At 46.0% G+C, this 17323-nt stretch overlaps 1 protein-coding gene across 1 annotated transcript in view; it reads right to left on the minus strand.

The window, feature by feature from the left end:
- Window positions 1–17323, minus strand: part of LOC138453423 (CD109 antigen-like) — a 1481241-nt gene that overhangs the window by 1064900 nt on the left and 399018 nt on the right. The gene's annotated exons all lie outside the window — the stretch shown is intronic.

Here is a 17323-nt window from a genome sequence, read left to right on the forward strand (position 1 = left end):
GTGTCAACAGCTTGGATGGGAGAAATGCCCTGTGAGAAGGCCTTTCGTCGTGCTCCCTTGTGCTCCTGAGAAGTGTCCTACACACAGTTGCACACCTCACCCAGGGTCCACGCTGATACGACCACATCAAGCCGGCCTTCATTGACCTTCACTGGCTCCCGCTGCATGGACGAATCACCTTCAAGTCTTGCTGCATCATCTATATGGCAGTCGCCTTTAAGTCACCCAGCTACCTCGCCGAGAAACTCAGTATCTTCGATGGACAGCGCACCACCAGAAGCCAGGAGACACGCAAGGTTGAAATCCGATGCTGCAAAAAGAAAAGGACCAGAAAAGAGAGAAGTCTTCTCTGCCCCCCCCTAAGACTATGGATCCTCCACCCTGTAGCTTCATACTCTCCCCAGGGTCCTACAATTCAGAAAGGACTCAGACCCACCTCTTCAAGAAGTCTCTCCTCAACGACTAGAACATCACGTCTCCCCAGCGCCACCTGACTTGCTGTCTGCCCCTCTCCTCACCGCCACCCTGTTCAGCTGTACCACTCCCTCTTTGTCCCTGTGTATCCTACACCCGCTGTATATCTGTTCTGTTGTTGCCTCTGAAAAGTACTCCGGTATGCATCGGTACTGTTGTATACCTCTGTAAAGTGCTCTATTGTCTATCTGTATTGTTGTATACCTCTATAAAGCACTCTGTTGCTTCCCAAAGCTAGGTCAGCACTCAATAAATATCATCATAATAACAACAGCCGTCCCATCTGCAGATGACCATGAAATCTCTCCCATGGATCTTTGTCATAATAAGTAGTGTAAAAACATTGAAAAGTGGCAACTGATTATTTTAAATTCTTTGTTTTAGGGGATGCATGCAATTCTTCTTTGGCATTTTCCCTTGCTGACCCACTCGTTTTCTATTTGAATGCTATTGAGGTTTCCTTCTGGTTTTCTTCTACTGTTTTTAGTTTTTCTGACACTTTAATTTTTGCAGCCCCAAAATGGATTATCGGAAAAAATAAATGTCCTGCTGAAATATGGGATGTACATATTTGCACACCCTCCAGTTGCTGCATCTCAATCCACAGTCCAAACTGATTAATGTTTGTTATGGATGACCGAGGCAGGGACGTCATTTGGGGGTTGTACCTACGGCCCCTGAGGTCTCCATTGCTACCCCTAAAAAAATTAAATTAAAAATATATTTTAAAAAATAAAATAAAAAAACAAGCAAAAAAATCGAACGTCCTGCTCTTTGTTTCTGGAGTGGCTGGCTTTCTTGTTCAGCCCTCTTAAAAAATAAATCAGTTGGTTCCACAAGCGTAAAACTTTGAGCAGTGACCCTAAATAGAAAGAATAGGAATAACAAATAATTTGTCTTTCTGGAATTCTATACAATAATTGCTAGACTCATTAAAGGTTTATTTCAGGCACACTTCAGGGGATTTAGTCTGATTCTTAAACACCTCAAATTCACAGTGTACACAAAAACCTCCAAAAACATTTAGAGTAGAGTAAGCATCCATTTCAGACAATGGGCCTCATCATGAGTTGGGCGGTATCCAAACTGGGATTCCGCCCAACTGTATTTGCGTTACCACCCACCCATCCGGCGGTATTCCTGCCGGATCACGGGTTGAGTGGTAAACGTAATTCCCCATTCCCCATTGGACCCAATAGGGAATTTAAGCCACAATTACCGGCGACGGTATTACGCACAGTAATTGCACTGAAAATCAGCATTATTCCAGTGCATTTACCCCGAGCTTAGAACTGGGGGTAAATGCTGCCAGACTTGTGATTGGGTGGATAGCGTTACTGCAATATTTAGGGGCTACCGCTGAACCCGTGATGAGGCCCCACGTATTTTACTTTTCACAAGTTGCAGTTATAGCATGTTTTTTTCTTCCGTTGTCTCCGTTACGATCATCACAAGATATGATATTTTATTTATATCCCGCTCATACACAAGTGTTTCATAGCGCAACAAAGCAAGGGAGGGGAACAAGGGAGACCAAAAAGCAACAATCTTACTAGGCCCAGTTACATTGAGAACGTGCAAGTGCATGGGAGAAGGAAAGGGAAAAAGTGCATGGAAGGGGGGAGAAGTGGAAAGTGTGGAGCAAAGAAAAACAGATAAATAAAGAAATAATAAAGACAACAAAACAGAGGTAGTGCAGCCAGCAAGTGGCATGTGCTGGGCTGAGGCAGCAGACAAGGTATGACTGAAAAGTGCACGACAAAAACAAAAAGGGGGTGGGAGACTGTATGGTAACAGATACAGACCCCAGTGCAGGGACTGTCCGGATACGGTGAGGGTGGGTGGCAGGGTGAGCAGATACCTGGGCCCGGAAGACAGAGGGTAGGCCAGGTGCACAGTACCGGGAGAGAGAAGATCAGCAGGGGAGAGGAGGGGCAAAGGCAGAAGCAAAGAGGACGGTCTTTAGATGCTTCCGGAACCAGAGATGGTTCTCCTCAAGTTTCAGAGTGGCAGGGAGGCTGTTCCAGAGGGAGGCCCCAGCCAGATACAGATCTACACCGAGCTTGTTTCTTTGAAAAACGACAGACCCCGAGGAGTTAGAGGTAGAGGAGCGAAGAGCTCAAGAGGGGAGATATTTACAGAGGGATAGCTGAAGGTATTTTGGACCAAGGCCCCAGAAAGCCTTGTGGACAATGCAGAGGGTTTTGAATTTAATCCTTGCATCCACTGGGAGCCAGTGGAGAGATTTCAGGGCTGGAGAGATATGATCCCAGGACTTGAGGCCAAGGACAAGTCCCGCAGTCCTGTTCTGGATGAGTAAAGGGCGGAGAGTAGAGGCAGGAAGATTTAGAAATCATTGCAATCGTCAAATTTAGAGAGAATCAGAGATGTGGGCAGAGAAGGAAAGCGTGAAATCAGAGATGACCCTGAAGTTCTTGGCGTCGCAGGTGGGGGTAGGAGGAGGGCCAAGGGAGGCTGGCCATAGAGTGAGGGGAAAGGAGGGTGAAGGTGTGCCGATGAGGAGGATCTCTGTCTTGCTGGCATTCAGGCAGAGATCGGTGGCGGCACACCAACCCTGAATGGCAGTTAGGCAATCAGAGATGATAGAAGGAGAGGAAGTGGCTGAGGGACGCCTAAAGATGAATTCAGTGTCATCAGCATAGCACAGGAAATTAGAGCAGAAAATGGCAATGCAGTGGGCGAGAGTTGCCAGGTATTGGTTGAAAAGCCAGGGCGAGAGGTTAGACCCCTGGTGAAGACAGGTAGAAAGGGAGATTGATGAAAGGAAGGACCCAAGTTGGACCTGGGAGGGTTGATCATAGAGGAAAGAGGTCAGCCAGGCCAGAGCTTAATCAGTGATACCCAGGTTGTCACAGAGACTGTTGAGCAGGATGGTATGGTTGACCGTGTCAAGGCATAAGAGAGATTGAGTAGGATGAGGACAGAGGGAATGTTAGAGTCAAGGTTGGAAAGCAGATCTTCACTGATGTTCAGGAGAGCAGTTTGTGCTTCTGGCAGCTCTAAAGCCACACTGATGGTCGTGGAGACAGCCAACAGAATCAGAATGAAGGTTAAGCTGAGAGAGGGCCAGTTTTTCTAGGAGTTTGCCCAGAAAAGGAGTAATGGAAATTGGGCGATAGTTAGACGGACAAGAAGGATCAGCTGTGGGTTTCTTGAGAAGAGGATGCACAAGAGTGCTTCAGAGAGGAGGGGAAGGCTCCTGAGGCAAAGGAGCAGTTGCAAAAATCGGCAAGGACCAGGGTATCAATGTGGTCCTTGACGGTTTTAGAGGAACAGGGATGAACTTGTTTTGATGAGGCTTTCATAGATCAGACTTGTTTAGCAGCCTTGTCAGGGGAGAAAAGAGGGAGGGGGACGCTGAAGGAGGGTCAGCATTCACAGAAGGGGAAGGGAGAGGAGGGGGGGCGAGGGTGGACAGTATGCCCTGGTTTTTTTTTTAGATGAAGTGAGAGGCAAGATCATTGAACAGAGCCTGTAAGGCGACAGGAGAGGTAGAGACTGCAGCAGGGTTGGCCAGCTCCTTGCAGATTTTAAAGAGTTTGAGTGAGTTGTTAGATGCGGCAGAGATACAGGGTTGGATGTGGGCTCACTTCTTGGTGCAGACAGAGTGGGTATTGCCTTTGGAGCAGGCGACAGGAAAGTTTAGAGTATGAACAAGAAGCCCTCCATTTCCCCTAAGCCGCCCTACACTTACGTTTAAGTACAGCTAGGTCAGAGTCATACCAAGAATTGCATTTGGCTTTGGACTTCAACCGGATTCTCATGACAGGGGCAAGAGCATCAAGAGTATCAGAACAGTAGAGCAGAGATAGGGCTGTGTCAGGGTGTGAGTGAGCCGGAGGTGGAAGGGAGGGGAGAGAAGGTGGCGGCGAAAGCTTCCAGTGACACACGCTTCATGGGCCGGATGTCCGAGAAGGTAGGTGGCAGTGTTGGGGTAAACTTGGCCTGGGCGGAAGAGAGGGAGAGATGAGAGGAGGAAGTGATCGCTCCAATAGAGAGGAGTGGTCAGAGGGATGGAGAGGGGGAGGTTAGAGGAGATCAAGACATCAAGGGTGTGCCCTGCAGAGTGAGTCGGGTGAGAGGGGAGGAGGGAAAGGGAGTTTCAGTGGTCATAGAAGAATAAAGAGGATGAACAAGGAGAGTCTAGATGGATATTAAGGTGACCAAGGAGGAGGAGTTAAGTGGTTGAGGCCAGGAGGAGGAGGAGAGGTCCACCCACTCAGAGAGAAATGAGGCGATTTCACCAGGAGGCCGGTAGATAGTAGCAACAGTAAGAGAATGGGAGAGAGAGGGAGAGAGGGAGAGGGAGAGGGAGAGGGAGAGAGAGAGAGAGAGACAGAGACAGAGAGAGAGACTGCAGACTCGGCATTCAAAAGAGGAGTAAGTCTGAGTGAGAATGATGGTATTCCCCAAATTGACCTTTTACAATTGTCCTTTTGTCCTAATTGACCTAATAATGGTGGTCCTAATTGACCTTCTGCACAATTGACCTTTACCTTTATTTTAAATTTATATATATGTGTGTGGGGTGGGTTTGGGGTAATAAATAATATAATGGGATTGGGTAGAGGGTTGCTGGGGGTTTTGAATTGAATGGGGATTACAGGGGGTTTCCACCCCGCATATATGTCCTAATTGACCTTAATTTCACGATCAATTGTGAAAAGGTTAATTCTCCCGCAATCAATTGTGAAAACGTCAATTTGTATACAATCTGGAATGATAGAGGCAGGAATCCACTCAGGAAAGATCTAGTGGATCTAGGTGCAGAGAGGGTCTTGTAATCGTGAAGCCATCAGGGAGGAGAGTGTCAAAGCTCGAAATAGAGCTGGCCGTGAACCATGTCTCGGTAAGACCGAGGACATCGAGATCAAGTTCTTCCAGAAGGTGGCAGATGTCAGAGGAGTGTTTGACAGCAAACCGAGAGTTAGGAGTGGCAAGATGTAGAAGGTTGCCAACCTTAAAGAACTTCCGGGGAGGGGTACAAATCAGAGGTACGCCCTGCAGAGGAGAAGGTGCCCGAGGTGGGACAGTGGAGGAGGAAAGAGAGGGCAGGTAGCCAACAGGGGAGAGGAGGAGACAGCAGGAGATTAAAGGAAATTGATGAGGCAAGGGAAGTGCCTGCCAAAGAGGAGGAGATTAGCCTGAGGGCCTTGGACCATGACAGTGCCATTAAGGTAGACATTAATGATGACTTTAGAGGAGTCGAAGGAAGCCATGAGTACTTCCCAGCGGGTGCCACCGAAAATGGGAGAGGAGGAGACAGGACAGAGCACAGAGATCATATGAAGAGTCCACAGATCTGGCAAAGGAACGACAAAGAGGATGTCGGCGAGGATCTGTCTGGGGCACGCGCTGGAATAAGTATCATCGACTACTTAAAGTTGGAACTCTATACCTCCTTGCTCCCACACACAGCCCTTCCTCTAGCAAAGCACAATCCCCAATTTGCTATATAATGCAACTCCTCAGTATGCTAACTAATTCGACTCTAGGTCACCCATCCACCCCCTGTGCACTCTGCTAGTGACCCATTGCCTGTGTACCCTGTTATGTTTTATGCCTGAACTGCTAAAATCAAATCTAGGTGACCCATTGCCAGTGCACCCTGCTATGTTTTATGCCTGAACTGCTAAAATCAAATCTAGGTGACCCATTGCCTGTGCACCCTGCTATGTTTTATGCCTGAACTGCTAAAATCAAATCTAGGTGACCCATTGCCTGTGCACCCTGCTATGTTTTATGCCTGAACTGCTAAAATCAAATCTAGGTGACCCATTGCCTGTGCACCCTGCTATGTTTTATGCCTGAACTGCTAAAATCAAATCTAGGTGACCCATTGCCTGTGCACCCTGTTATGTTTTATGCCTTGAACTGCTAAAACCAAATCTAGGTGACCCATTGCCTGTGCACCCTGCTATGTTTTATGCCTGAACTGCTAAAACCAAATCTAGGTGACCCACTGCCTGTGCACCCTGCTATGTTTTATGCCTGAACTGCTAAAATCAAATCTAGGTGACCCATTGCCTGTGCACCCTGTTATGTTTTATGCCTTGAACTGCTAAAACCAAATCTAGGTGACCCACTGCCTGTGCACCCTGCTATGCTTTATGCCTGAACTGCTAAAATCAAATCTAGGTGACCCACTGCCTGTGCACCCTGTTATGTTTTGTGCCTTGAACTGCTATATTCGAACTTAGGCGCCCCATCGCCTGTGCATACTGCTAGTGACCTATGCTTCTCTGCCTGATTGCCAATATCAATTCCAGGTGACCCACTGCCCGTGCACCCTACTAGCTACCCAGGCTGATGCTGTGATTGCATTAGAGCACAGCCTGCCTGTACTGGATTACTGCTCCCAGTCCAGGTGCCCAGACAGCTCACTGAACTCTAGCTCTACCCACCCAGCACCCACCAATATAATGCTAGCACTCCTCACCATCATCATGTTCCCTTTTTGTATAGTCCCTAATAATACACCATGCACCAGAGGACACTTCATCAAGGTTGGCGATGGATTAGTTAGACTAGGTTGTCCACGCCACTTCCCCATCCCCTGCCCCACCCCTTTCCTCCCCACACTCCCCCCCCTTCCCCATACCATCTCCTCAGGCACACAATACGCCCATCACCATCAAGAGGGTAGCAACCTCAGACATCCCGTGCCTTAGTCCTAACCCGCCTACACACAATCATACCATACCCATCTGCATTAATGACACAACCTCACCCATCCTGGGCATTGAAAGACTCCATAGACTCATGTCTAGAACCAAAATGTCCCTACGAGCTACCTCACTCACCACTTCACCCAATACATTGACCAAACTAAACACCACACCTACTAATTTCCAACACAAAAGATTCCACAACGCACCACTCAAACACCAAACCAATAACAAAACCACTGACTCTTCGCCCATCGAAGGTAACACACCACCCCCGGCCCCCACCTCCACCCTCAAAACTACACTCATCAATGCCCGCTCACTAGGTGCCCATGTTATAGATATCCATGACCTCATAGAAGACCAACACCTTGATATGCTGGTGGTCACTGAAACCTGGCTTCACCCAGCAGCAGGACCACTTCTAGCCCTTGCTATTCCCCCAGGATTCAGCATCCTGAGAACTGACAGGACAAATACCCAAGGAGGCGGAGTTGCCATAATAGCCAAAACCTCCCTGGAAATCAGAGAATGCCCAATAGAACAGATGCAAGGTTATGAACTCCTATTAGTCAAGTATACCTCCAACCCCAAAAGCACCACCAACCTACTAGTGGTGTACAGATCACCTAACAAAAACACACACCCTGACTTGGACATCCCACTACTCCTAACGCCCCTCATCAAGCCTAAAACCAAATGCATAGTCCTCGGTGACTTTAACCTAGGATACAATGACCCCCTCGACTCAGAAGCATCTACATTTTATACAGCCATGTCAGAGATGAACTTCATACAACTGGTAGATAAACCCACCCACTCAAAAGGAAGAACCTTAGACTGGCTTCTCACTCTTAACTCTCGAGTCACCATTGACTCCATCCTCCCAATCAACTGGTCAGACCACTATGCAATCAACTTCACCATAGACAACACCAGTACCGAACACATCACCCCTAAAAAACCAGAAACTTTTGAGACTAGAAATATCAAAAAGCTCTCTTCCGACAAACTCATTCCAGCCCTGAGTGCCTCCTTTGCCCATATGGTTCTAGGCACCAACAACCCCTCCTATCTAGCAGAACAATACCAACAATGCCTCACCCAAACCATCGACCTACTTGCACCCATCACCACTAAAACCCGTAGACCTGATAAACGCTCCTGCTTTTGGTTTAATGAAGAACTCATAGCCTTAAGACGCACAAAAAGATCACTTGAACACCTCCATAAGAAAAACAACACCCCAGAATCGGCATCAGCTTTCGCCGAAGCCAACAAAATTTACAAATCAGCAATAATCACTCAAAAAGCCAATGCCTTCAACCTCCGCATTGCTAACGCGTCCTCAGACAGCAAAGAACTCTTTACCATTCTTAGAGAGCTCGAAAACCCCTGTCAAATCTCAGCACCTTCAAACGCTAGCAAAGACTGGTGCACCACCATTCAAAACGCACTCTCATCCAAAATCCTCCTACTACAAAATAAAATCGATAGTAAAAAAATACTCCTAGCTGACAAAACTCCTCCCACCATATCAACGACCACCTCAAACGCCACTACTGGTCCCCCATTCCAATTCTCACCAGTGACTAACAAAGAAGTCTTTGACACTATAACGAAACTCAAAGCCTCCAACTGCAAGGAAGACCAATTCCCATCCCATCTAGTAAAACTATGCGCCCCCACTCTCACACCTATCATCACTGAATTCATCAACGCCTCCTTCCTCACAAACACAGTCCCCACCAGTATCAAAAAAGCTTGGGTGACACCACTTCTAAAAAAACCTTCCCTGGACCCAACAATACCCACTAACTACCGACCCATCACAACGGTCCCATTTCTCCTAAAAATAATCGACAAAATAGCCTACTGCCAAATTCAGAATCACTTGGAACAACATCACCTACTAGGAGATCGCCAGTCAGGTTTCCGCCCCAACCATAGCACAGAGACAGCCCTCCTTGATCTGAAGATCCAAATGGATGCCACCAGAGAAGCAGGTAAACTCTGCCTTCTGATGCTCTTGGACCTCTCAGCGGCCTTCGATCTGGTTGACCACGACAAACTCTGTAACACTCTAGCAAACAACTTCAACCTAGCTCAGAACGCTACCAACTGGATCAAATCCTTCTTGGCTGACAGGACCTCCAGAGTATCCATCGGCAAAGAATCAGCAGACCCAGTGTCTGTCCCTGCAGGTGTGCCGCAAGGCTCCTGCCTATCCCCCACTTTGTACAATGCATACACCAAGCTATTATTTGCAGCCTTGGATACCCTGGGTGTCATCTATACTAATTTCGCCGATGACACCCAAATCCTCATTCCTCTCTCAGGCAACCATGAACAAGACTCCCTCCTGGTTAACCAAATCTACTCACTCATCCAAAACTGGATGGCTAACAACAGCCTCTGTCTCAACGACGACAAAACCGAGCTCCTCATACTAGGCTCCTCCAGCAAAATCAACACCCTTGAGCCCTCCTTTAAATCATTCACCATCGATGGAACCATTATCCCTGTTCTTAAACAAGTCAAGACCCTTGGCGTGTACTTAGATGCCACACTATCCATGTCTAAACAAGTAAACACATTAGCCTCATCCACTTCCTACACCTCTAAACTCATCTCCCTCAGCCGTAAATTCCTCTCTACCAGCAACTGTGTTACTCTAGCCAGAGCACTCATACTGTCTAAGCTAGACTATTGTAATATCCTATTCCTTGGCACCTCCAAAGCCAACATAGCCAAACTTCAACTCATGCAAAACAAAGCCCTCAGAGCAGCTCTAGGCATCAAAAAATCTGAACATATATCCAACACCAGAAGAGACCACCACTGGCTCCCCATACAAGCCAGAATACAATTTAAAACCCTGAGCATCACCCACAAATGCAGGGCTAACAAAGCGCCCAAATACCTCAACAATACAGTCATGTTGAAGCCCCAGACCAGACTCCTCAGGTCCAACAAAAATGCATTCCTTGAAACCCCCAGATACAAAAGAGAGAAAGCAGGGGGCAGCAGCTTCAAAATACTGGCCCCCAGATATTGGAATGCGCTACCTACCTACATTATGAATGAAACCTCATTCCCCAAATTCAAAAGCCTTCTGAAGACTTGGCTCTTCAACAAGTTCTAACTGAACCAGTGCACTAACCCCCTCCAATCAATTATTTCACCTGACCACTTTGTATATTAGTGTATATTGTTGATTCCTACTATTGTATATTTTTGATTGTTATACCTGTACACCTCTATGTTCATTCTAAGATTGCATTATCCCATTGTCTGTAACTACGCCGTGATACCCCCGGGTCTGGGCGTATAACAAATGTAATAAAATAAAAATAAAAATATCAGCGATGGGCAGACCTGGGTTGGAGGCCAGGATATCCTTTTTGAACTTCTTCCTACTGGACTTAGTGAGAAGGGAAGCATAATCGATGGAGAACCAGTTTGAAAAGATAGGAGAAACAGAAAGCGCCATGGCAGTGGTGGTGAGGAAAGGAGGGAGAAGCAGGGGGGAAGGCAGTTAGGAGTGGAACAAAGAGAGGTGAAGTCACTGGGCCTGCAAGTTACAGAGAAGCAACAGTTATAAGCAAAAGTGCAGAGCAAGTTAGCAAAGTACAGCAAGATGTCACTTTTAACCCAAAAGCAAAGCAGCAAGATCTGAATTTTAACCAAAATCAAATCAGCAACATTTGACTCTTAACCCAAAAGCAAAAACAGCAAGATTTGACTTATAACCCAAAAGCAAAAATAGCAAGATTTGACCTTACAATTGGCTTGAGATGCAGGATTATTCATCACAGATGGTTGAGATGCAAGCAAAAGGTTAAAAAAAACTGCAATTTAGTGTGTGAACATGGGAGAAACAAGTAGAAAGGGGGGGGTGAAAGTCCAAAGGTTGTAGGAGTAAGTCCAGAAAGGAGGGAACTAACCCATGGTTAAGGTGGTGTGAAAGTCAGAGCTGTTTGGAGTTCTTAGAAGAGTTTGGTGGCGTCACTGTTGTAAGATCTGGTGCCAGGGTGCAGGAAGGACCCCGGGTAGCGTTATGGTAGCGGACAGGGAGCAGACATGGCCCTTCCTCGTGGGTTTTTGTTGGTGTGCCGGCTCCCGCCTCCCGGTTGCGCTCATTGGGCTATGAGAGCCCATGCAACAAATTGGGGGAGGGATTGCAGGCCCAGCAAGAAGCCTTTCCAGAACAAAGAAGAAGTTGGGGCTATCTTGAAAAGGATCGTAAGCAGTGTGTCCCAATAAGCTCACAGATAAGGTGGATCCTAGAAAACCACCGATTAGTGTACAAGTGAACAAAAAATAGCTCTCAGGCAATCGTGGGCCCCAAAGCAGCAAAATGCAATTATTGGGCCGAAATTAAGAAAATTGCCCAACGGCGTGATTAGCACAGCAAAATGCAGGTCTTACCTTGCCAAAAGCATGCGCCTCACTGTAGAATGTTCCAGCGAGGTTCCTTCAGCAGGAGAAGAGGAAGAATGAAGAGATTCCATCTCTGTGTCCTCAGTCACTTGACAAAATCCTTGTGCCTAAAAGCTGGTGTGGTGTACAGTGTAGACATGTTTGTGCACAATGAAATCGAGGGCCACTTTCTGTGCCTTGGTCAATGAATGCTTTGTTGTAATGTGTCTTATCTTTCCTATCTCCATGGCATGCTGTTCAGGATGTTTGTTTGCATGTATGAGGTAACAAGTGCGCAGTGTACGGGATGCCGCGTGAGTATGCTTCTTTCCCTGTGCTACTCTAAATTCGTTATGAACCCTCCCAATGGTATTTTGCCAACCTCTGAAGCCTGAAAAGTAGATCCATGCAGGCTTGACATGTGGCCAACTTTGCACCAGACCTGCAGATGAACTCGCCTGCTGTTAAATCTCAGTTACCAGTTTAATGGTATCCACTAAAGAGTGTAATTTGCTTTCTGGCTTTGAGAACATTCTGACATGTAATTGCTCATTTTACTATAGCCGATATGATAGCTAATACTGGTAAGATAACTTCTGCAGTGTCTGTGTGTGTGTGTGATCTGGAGGTGGCAGGTTCGAATCACAGCAAGGCCAACTCAGCCTTTCATCCTCCTGAGGTTGATGAATGAGTTCCAACACAGGTTGGGTGATATTGTATGCATATTTGTTCTATATAAAGCGCTTAAGTGTAAGTTCTATTCAATAACACATCCTTTTCATTTGGCCTTCGACAGATGCTTGCATCCACAGTAATTTGGTAATATGGGCCTTTACATACCGATATTAACAAAGTGGTGATCCATCCTTGTATGAAATTTATATCACATTACAGTGATGTCTTAATCACATCTTTCATAGTGTACTTAGGAGCAATGCTATGTGATGCTACTTCCTTTTTTGTCAAGGGGTGAAAGGCCGTGTTCCATCATTTCCCATGATGTCACTTCGGGGTGGGGTCTAAAGACATCCCTTCCAGTGATATTAGAGGTCAAAGGTTGTGTGATGTCGAGCATTTTCGTGAAATGACGTCCCTGGACAGGTTCCATGTAATAATGTTGCCACAAAAATCTCGCCATGCAAAAATATTGCCGAAAAATGGCCGTTTTTTGTGGCGACATTATTGCATGGAACATGCGGGGGACACCCCCACAACCCCCAAACTTTTTTTTTTTTTACATTTTTTTTTTTTGCCCCTGTCCCCATATATATGGTCACCCAAATAATATCACCACGGCATTTTCCCGGCGATATTATTTACGGCGACCATATATATGAGGATATTATTACCCCATACCCCTGGAAAGGATAAAATGTTGCAATATGCATGCTCGGTCCAGGCAGCGTTGCCCAATGCACTGACTCCCCCAAACAAAGCTCCTTTCCACTAATAACAAGAGGGAAGGATTCACATGTACTTGTGTACATGCAGAACTTAAATTATTGTATGCATGCTGAATACTCAAGCAGGAAAAGGAATATTTTATTTTTTATTTGATCAGAATGAGTTGAGCACCTTTTCTTGAGAGACATAGAAAGCTACAATATGGAAAGCAAGAGGGAGGCCTATGTTTCTATTGATATTGATATTTTATTTGTGTCCCGCTCGTACACAAGCGTTTCAGAGCGCGACACACTATTTTTCTATTGCATGGGAACTAAATAATGCAGGCTTAAACATAGTGAACCCCATTTATGTAGGATTGCCTAGAATATAAACAAAACACATAGGCAAGGTGCAGCAACAGTAAACGTGATCATAATCAGCAGTTTGTGAAAAGTACCTTAATTGCTCAAATTCTCCATACGCCTGGGTTTTCAGTGGCAGCCTAGATACGTGCTGAGAGCAGGTCACGTATGATAAGGTCCTGTTTGCGAGAGCTTTTGATCTCTGCCTAAATTCGTTAATATTACATGGGGGCTCAATCTGATGCTTTGTAGTGAAGTGTGCGCCTTTTCTCGAGTCACAATTCTACGTTTGGAAGCTGTTCAGAGTGCACGGAGAGAGGCTCTGAAAGAAGGAAGCTGAATCGCCTTACTGGCAACCGTCCACCACCAACCTTCCAATGCACAGGGATTTGATGCGTAACCCCCTTAAGTGCCATGGACGAGGTGTCTCGTCCTTGGGATTACCTCTCTGTTGCCAAGGACGAGATAGCTCGTCCTTGGCACTTAAGGGGCTCATGAAGGAGAAAACGTTAGAAGGCATTGAATGGCGAAATACCGAAATCACCAAAAAAGGCCTTGGCACTGAGAGGGAGGGGGAGGGCCCAAGGCAGTTAAAAGGTTTTTAAACTTTCCAGGTCGATTTTAAATGAGCAGAGCACGGCTTGCCTCAGCTACAGCTCCCATGAGGCCCCTGCCTGGACCAGGTATCACCACAGGCTGCTTGCAGCGCTGAAGCAAATAGGTTCCCAATCCCCCTGTACTCAACTGCCATTCTTAGCATGGCCCTGGAGGCCCACTTCAGATTAGCCTATATCCATGTTCCAGCAGGAATGAGGCACCTACATGGAGTGGAAAGTATCCAGCCCAGACGTCCAGCATGCCCTGCCAGAGAGAGAGCACTGCACAGACAGTCTCCTAAATAGTCGCTGAATCCCTTCCTGCAGACACCAGTTTCCACCAAACCGCATAGGCACCCCACCATCACATTCGTTTTGTTATTTCCACAGATTGCCACGTGAATACTATGCAATCAAAATAAATTCATCAGCCATATTATGGCAACATTCCCGTTTGCATATGTCTGTGCTATAATCGGTATAAAGCGAGGTGGCAATGAAATTAAATTTGCACTTATCACACTGTTTCCAACCACCTTCCCGTTACAGCACATTCCTGGCTGTGTGACTGTTATCGATTGCCCATATCTGCACTCCATTTGTTTGACTGATGTACCCCTCATCCTCTAAACGCACACCAAATGCTCTAGCATATCCATGCCTTTGTCAGTGCCCTGGACAAAGGCTGATGTTATCTCCCCATCTCTGCTTGCACATGCATGTTCAGTGACTTGCATGTACTACAGTTAACAAAAGTGAAGACTCGCCAGTACTATGGTGTGCCCTTGTAATATTAAGACTGGGAGGATGTGCTGAAGCATGGCGCTGTGTAATGAAATACAATCCGGTTCTCTGAAGCAGCTTTCAGCTGCAAGAAGCGCTATTACAGAAGCCTGAATTAAATGTTTAAGAGCTCATCAATTGAAGCACACAAGTCAGAAATCATTGGTGTGGTATCGCGATGGGACCAGCGGGCCTGGGTCCAGGCATGCCCTCAGCGCCCCAAACAGAGACACAGACACAGTGTGTGCAGTCTTTGGTCCCTGCTAGTGCACTGGCCTGCGTGCTGAGGTGAGCTGTATTTATTCAAGAGGCACAATGACTTACCCCATCATCATGCCTTTAAAGGAATTACACCACACTCTTCCTTTTTCATAACAAACAAAAACAGAAAGAGCAGAACCAAAACAGAATCGTGAATGCACAAAAAACATTATACAGCAAACAGATCCACTTCTGGCACCAACAATCCCCTACCATCAGCCATCAATCACATATTCTTAAAGGTTTGCTGGCTGGCACCTGGACCCATGAGCAGGATACCTCCGCTCGCTCACCGGTTGTTGGTGTGCTCTCTCCTGCCTTTCAGTGCCAGTGTTCCCACTTACAGTCTCACTCTGCGTGAACCACCTCTGGTCGTCATCTTCATCACTGTCTTGCATCTCCAAACTCAGCATTTGTCCGTCGCCACTGTCATGGACCCTGCCCTACCCAGGGGCAGGAAAACCTGCTAGTCTCGGAAAGAAACTGGAATTCCGGTTAATTGTCCCCTGTCCATCCAACGCTGTCACCATGGACCACTTGACATCAACCACCTTGAGTGGCCTTGGTTCATAAGTAAGCAGAATCTTCCTGGTAGGGTACCATTGATCGTACCGGCACTGTGTATAGAAGTGCTTATAGCTCCCCTCAAACTGAATGTATTGGAGATAGACCCCCTATACCTCAAACCGAATGATGATAAACTATTGGGTTGATCACTGACTTTAAACGTTATAGAAATTAGAAATGTAGTGCTTTACAGAGAAGCGCTTTAAAGGACAATCTATTTTATGAGGTTAGAATGTCTTGAATGATAGAAGGTTTGTTAAGAAGTATATTTTAAGTATATTTGACTATAAAACTAGACTCGAAACGGACCAGGTATCAAAATATGACCAGCAATAGGGTGATCCACCATTTTGTGATAGGTCAGGCATGGTCAAGCGATTCCTACAATGATGGATTGCCGTGAGTCATGATGACACCAGTGGAGATCTTTTTTTTATAAAAGTTCATCCAGGGGACAATGGTAGGGAGAGTGAGTGAGTTAAACCGGTATAGACTAGATCTGAGTGGCAGATAGTCAGACGAACTAAAGCAGGGAGAGGGGTTGTACGGCAATGAATCACAGGCAGGAAAGGGGCTGTAGTTTTGATCAGGCCATCAACTCACCTTCCTAGAGTGTATATAAGGGAGGGTGAGCCTAGTGATTTTAGCAGAGTCCTAGCATGTTGTTGATGCTGTATCCTGTGTCTTGCCTGCTAGAAGAAATAAACTTGCTGACTTTGAAAAGTTCTACCTCAGTCTGCTGATGTGCTCCAGAGTGTTTTCCTGACTCCAGAGATGCCAATACCCAGGAGAGAGGGTGATGGGACCCTCCTCAACACATGGCGAGCAATGCCAGCAGTCCTAAACTAATGTCTCCAGGACTATGAACTGAATCTTGTAGATAAGGTAAAACATGCTATGGGGCTTGGAAGAGGGGAAAATAGAGAGAGATGAGATGGTGATGGGGGGGCAAACTGCAGTTGCCCACCCGCCCACCACTAAAAGGAAGGGTCTTGCAAGCCTGACAGCATGATAGAAGGGCCTTGGCGCCTGGGGAGTGAAGGGGAATATTTTTTTCTTGGCAGTCTTCCAAGAATAATTATTTCAAAGATTATTTTTGGAAATCTTCCAAAAAAATATTTAAATTGGGGATTTTGAGGGCCTTCAAGAAAATGTATTTAATTAATTATTTAAAAATTCCCTTTTGGGAAACACATTTTTGAAAAAATATACTGACATTTTTTAGAAAAAAAACTTTAGAGTCACTTTGGGAGACCACTCTTAGAAGAACATTTTTTTGAGTTAATGTTTGCACAGCTTTCAGAAACAATTCTAGCACTCGTAGGGAACCCCTCTAATTTTTTTTTTTGGGGGGTTATCTGTTGACTGCCTTTCAAGAAACAATTATCAATTATAGGGAACCCATCTTCGTATTCTTTGGAGAAAAATCAATGTTTTTCTTTTAGTAGATTAGGATGTAATGTGAAGGTGGGGTAAACGTGACTTGAGAATATGAGTATTGTATATATTGAGCAATTGAGTTGTCAGAGGCTAAGCAATTTAATTATTGAGAACTTGACTTGAGTGTGACCAAGCAATTAAGAGGTATCGTGAGAGAGGCCACGATAAACAGAGTACCCCCTGGCCTGCAATTTAAAGAATGTATCAGAAGAAATCTTAACCTAAAATCCCATCGTGGAAGCAGTGGAGACGAGCTCTGGTTAAAGACTGACTTAAAGAGGTTGATTTAAACTCTGTATGCGGTATTTTAGGGGCAAGACTTGTCTTAGAGAAAAGACAGTAG

The sequence above is a fragment of the Ambystoma mexicanum genome, chromosome 4p (genome assembly GCF_040938575.1).
Source record: "Ambystoma mexicanum isolate Mex_15411 chromosome 4p, UKY_AmexF1_1, whole genome shotgun sequence".
Taxonomy (NCBI): Eukaryota; Metazoa; Chordata; class Amphibia; order Caudata; family Ambystomatidae; genus Ambystoma; species Ambystoma mexicanum.